The sequence below is a fragment of the Symphodus melops genome, assembly GCF_947650265.1.
Source record: "Symphodus melops genome assembly, chromosome: 22".
Lineage (NCBI taxonomy): Eukaryota > Metazoa > Chordata > Actinopteri > Labriformes > Labridae > Symphodus > Symphodus melops.
The window spans coordinates 11905613-11911593 of record NC_136712.1 but is presented as its reverse complement, the minus strand read 5'-3'; positions in this window follow the sequence as shown (position 1 = coordinate 11911593).

Sequence of the window (5981 nt, the reverse complement as noted above, 5' to 3'; positions counted from 1 at the left end):
CGTGCAGACAGTCTGTAGAGGTGGCGTGCAGACAATCTGTAGAGGTGGCGTGCAGACAGTCTGGAGATTCAGACTGAAGGTGACATTCATCTCAGCCTCATTTCATCCTGTCACTGTTTGTGTGTTTATTCTGCACAGTCAGCTGATAGGACGAAAACACACATGTTTTCATCCTATCAGCTCACTGGGACTTTGGTGATTTCTCAATGGTCCCAGTTCATTATCTCTCCTGTCACTGGTGATTCATCAAACAGAGTCCCAGTTTAGATTTGAACGTTGCTCTCAGGTGGACACATTTACCTGATGGCTCAATGGGACTGAATCCCTGTATACACTGCTTTGAGCTGAATCACTCTGACCTGAGTCTGAGCACGCTAAAACAAAGACACATTTAATTATTATGAAGGAGAATCTCACCTTGGATGTACACATAGTTGCTAGAGTTGATCTGATGACAGATGGCGTCCTGTGTGACCACACAGCTGTAGGTGTCGGTCTTGGTCACAGTCGTTTGGAGGATGATGTCGTAGCTGCCATCTTCATTTTTAGTGACTTGTGGTTCTTCAGTTTGAAAGATGTTTCCAGAACTGTCCCTCCACTCCACTTTAAGTAAGGGAGAAGCTCCTTTAACGACACACTGCAGCACGGCCTGGTCACTTGTTTGATCAAGAATTTTGAAAGTCGGCTCTCGACATGCAACTGTGAACAGGGAATAAAGAAGAAATTATTCAGGTTCTTTACAGCATCAGAAATGTAATCATGTGAATCCTCTGGTCATCACATATCTGATTAAAGAGGTTTATAAAAGGAGGAATAGAGAAGCTAAATTCATGTCTCAATGATAAATCAGATTATTTGTCCCTGCAGGGTGACATGTTGAAGGACCCTGTAGACCACCTGACCTGAACCCCCTTCATCAGAGCTGCTAGGTGTGGAGGACTCATTGTTATATTAACGTACAAAAAGCTTTGATTGATTCCTTTAAATCAATCAAAGTGTTGTGAGTCTTTACGTCACAAACTGAAGAAAAATGTCCACTGAAGTGAATTAGAAATACTTTAAATATTCCTGAGTGGTATCAGGTCTGTGGGGTCAACCTGAGCGCGTGACAGGCAGAGGGTGACATCATCAGGACTCACCTGGTTCCTCCGTTCTTCTGTCCTTTAAGATGCACTCTGAAAGAAAAAAGAAAATATATAAAGTTAGAGTTACATGTGTGTGATGTTATTAGCATGACATATAGAGCAGATATGCTTCATGTTCAGACTATATACACAAACACAGCACATGTAAACATTATGAGTCTGATAGTAAAAACAGAGACTATTAGAAAACTTACCTTACCTTTTTAAAACTGGGTTGCTGCCTGTGTCCTGGACTCAGCTCACTGTGGCTTAGAGACACAGGTGAGTCCTCTGTCTCCATCACACACTAAAGAACAAACAATGATACATGAGAGGAAGCACAATGACATTTCAATAGAGTTCTCACTATCACTATTAACCTCAAAAGAGGGCACACAATCACTGAAGTGCATCCTGAATAGTTTTAACTCTTACAGACTAAGATGACTTAGAAATCATTCAAGCATGTTGACTCACCTGATCAGAATGTTCAGCCTCAGACACTGGGAGACGTGTCCACGTCAGCAGGCTGAGAGGAGACAGGGAGCGGTTAAACAATACCAAGTAACAGTGCAGAAGTTATGACATAATTATCAAGAGGTCAAATGTTTATGTGATTCATCTGATTTCATGCTTCAGAAAAAGCACCAAATGAAACACTTGGAGAATAGTTCTGGTAGAGGACGGGTCCAGGAAATGAAAATAGTCTTGATTAGTGCTTTATTGAGAAGATAATTATAGACACAAATCTAAAACCCATGAAGTTCACTAACAATGAAAGAATGTAAACAACTGACAGTGGACCATATAACATTTGTGGACCAAATAAAATATGTAAATATGAATAGATGATCTGAAGTTTTTACTAAAGAAGATAAAGCACACGGCTGTTTAGGCGTTTGAAAGCACACGTATGATAAGTCAAGTGTTTAATGTGAGTAAAGCACATGTAGGGTAGATATCTAACACAACCAGGTACGAGTGTTTACCTTTCATCACAGCATTGTGCCAGCTTCATTTGTCATCATTATTATTAAAACATAGTTATGAGCTGTTCAAGAGCACTCTGAAGCTCTACATATATTCACCTTTTTAAAGAGTTCCCCACAGTCCTCTGTGGCTGTAGACGTGCCCCCCTCAGAGGTCAGCTCAGAGGTGGATGTGTCACCTTAGGGACATTGTTATTTACATGAGTGCTTTTTCTATGTGAGGGCAGTGGAGTCCTGGTGATCCTCTCAGCAGTCCTGACCACTCTCTGCAGGCCATAGTGCTGCCGTACCACACAGTGATGCAGCTGGTCAGGATGCTCTCCACAACACAGCTGTAGAAGTTGCTGAGGATCTTGGTTGACATGCCAAACTTCCTCAGCCTCCTCAGAAAATACAGCCATTGTTGAGCTGTCCTGACCAGCTGTTTGATATTGGTGGACCATGTGAAGTCCTCAGTGATGTGGACCCTGAGGTATCTAAAGCTGCTCACCCGCTCCACTTCAAGCTCCCGGATAAACAGTGGCTGATAAAGTCTCCTCTCCTTCCTCATGTCCACTATCATCTCCGTCGTCTTGTCTGTGTTGAGGGTGAGGTTGTTGTCCTCACACCATGACACCAGACCGGCCACCTCCATCCTGTAGGCCACTCTAATCAAATTGACAGAAATAAATGGACAATTTGATGAAAATACTGTATAACATGCAAATTGTGTGAAAAGACAAAATCTGTAAGATGAGAGGCATGCCAACATACACCAGACTGTAGAGAAAAGTATCTATTCAAATCAATTTTAAAACATTTCTTCCACTCCAGCCAAGCTCCGTCTGAATTCACAAATCTTGATCAAAACAGGAGTTGTGGGGACCTCTCACACACCATGTTGCAGTTCTCTGGTTCTCTGGTTCGACACACTTTCCAATCAGACACTAAATGAAGGTGTGTTAGGGTAATTAACCAATAACTACATTTCTGTGAGGGTTGAATTCTGCCCTAAATATCCCACTACCACTAACCTTCCACATGCATTACATTAAACTCTTGGTTGAACTAATTAACATTAGTCCTGCCCAGAAAAGTTCTGTCTGAGTTCACACATCTTAGATCAAACAGGCGTTGTGGGGACGTAGCACACACACAATGTTAGAGATCCTTATGGGGACCAGTTTTGTCAACGTTTTCACACAGTTTAAATTCAGACACTGACTGAAGGTGTGTTGTGGGGACGCCGTCAGTGTCCAAAATGGAGCAGTAATTAACCAATAACAAAATCTCTGTAAGGGTTGAAATCTGCCCTAAATATCCCACTACCACTAACTTTCTATATGCATTACATTAAACTCTTAGATTTAGATTAACATCCAAATAAATGTAAATTGCTCCAGAAAAACATCAATACAATAATGTGACAAATTGAGACTTAAATCTGAAGTCACGAATATGAATGTACCTGTTGAAGAGTGCTGCTGGGACCAGAAGCATCATCTTCCTTAGTGTCTGACCATGGGGAAGGATTCATCTGCTGCCGTGGTGTTGGTTGTACTGGTGGTTGACTGAAAACAGATTTTAAATCGATATTTTAGAATATCAAATTGAAGAAAATGAATGGTGTTGTTGTGTTGATGTTAGTAATTATGAACTGATAAATCACATCAGACACCAATTTACCTTTAACTGCACTGATGTACTTCACTTCTAATTGACATGTTTTGTCATGCTGAATGGCATCGTTAAGGGGGGTAATCCATGGCTGCATTTAAATTAGTTTGCATTGGATTCAGTTTCAGTTTGATGTATTTGAAAGCATTAGCTATATCATGTTTTTACAAACTCTTATGTCCAGAAACTTCAAAATGAAAGGAATGTCAAATTTCAAGATGCTTTATTGTCTCAGGCTTCCATCTCAACCTGTGTTGAATTAGGTGAGTCACTTCAAAGGAGGTGAATACTTACTGCTTAATACAGCAATCACTGGTTTTAGATTTTATACTTTCAATTAATAAATTTGCCTTGTAAAAATCCAGCTTCACTTTGACACAAGTCTTTTTTGTGAATTGTTGTCAAAAAGCTTACTAGCTTGTTTAGCTAATTAACTAGGTAGCTCTACATTATACATTCAGCGACACCTAATGAACTTTCATTCCTTTAACTACTTCAATATGATAGCTGTCAAAACTAAAAGAAAGTTTAGTGATCTCACACACACACACACACACACACACACACACACACACACACACACACACACACACACACACACACACACACACACACACACACACACACACACACACACACACACACACACACACACACACACACACACACACACACACACACACACACACACACACACACAGTTAAAACTTCCCAAACATACACATTCAAACCTGAGGCATTCACATTCTCTTCACTAAAATTTTATATCAAGACTTACGGTCACATCACCCAGGACAGCTGCGACAGAGAGATCGAAAAGACAGCTCCGGTTGACTGTGGGGGGGGGGGGGGGACCCAAGAAAAACAGAGAAGAACCTTTGAGAGACTGTATAACTGATAGTACGAATTTCTGTGAATACGTTCAGTTTGGCTGCACTTTGTAGAGGTGACTTTACTGTGAGCAGACTATGTTCTATTCTGAGAAGCTATGACCATATTTGAAGAATAGATTCAGTTTTAGGGGCATTTATATTATTCAACCCATCAATAACATATACAAAGGAGTATTGTCGAGGTTTGCTTGATCCGTAGCACGCACACACACACACACACACGAGCTGTTAAAACTTCCCAAACGTACACATTCAAACCTGAGGCATTCACATTCTCTTCACTAAAATTTTATATCAAGACTTACGGTCACATCACCCAGGACAGCTGCGACAGAGAGGTCGAAAAGACACCTCCGATTGACTGTGGGGGGGGGGGGGGACCCAAGAAAAACAGAGAAGAACCTTTGAGAGACTGTATAACTGATAGTACGAATTTCTGTGAATACGTTCAGTTTGGCTGCACTTTGTAGAGGTGACTTTACTGTGAGCAGACTATGTTCTATTCTGAGAAGCTATGACCATATTTGAAGAATAGATTCAGTTTTAGGGGCATTTATATTATTCAACCCATCAATAACATATACAAAGGAGTATTGTCGAGATTTGCTCAATCCGTAGCACACACACACACACACACACACACACACACACACACACACACACACACACACACACACACACACACACACACACACACACACACACACACACACACACACACACACACACACACACACACACACACACACACACACACACACACACACACACACACACACACACACACACACACACACACACACACACACGAGCTGTTAAAACTTCCCAAACGTACACATTCAAACCTGAGGAATTCACATTCTCTTCACTAAAATTTTATATCAAGACTTACGGTCACATCTCCCAGGACAGCTGCGACAGAGAGGTCGAAAAGACAGCTCCGGTTGACTGTCGGGGGGGGGGGGGACCCAAGAAAAACAGAGAAGAACCTTTGAGAGACTGTATAACTGATAGTACGAATTTCTGTGAATACGTTCAGTTTGGCTGCACTTTGTAGAGGTGACTTTACTGTGAGCAGACTATGTTCTATTCTGAGAAGCTATGACCATATTTGAAGAATAGATTCAGTTTTAGGGGCATTTATATTATTCAACCCATCAATAACATATACAAAGGAGTATTGTCGAGCTTTGCTTGATCCGTAGCACGCACACACACACACACACACACACACACACACACACACACACACACACACACACACACACACACACACACACACACACACACACACACACACACACACACACACACACACA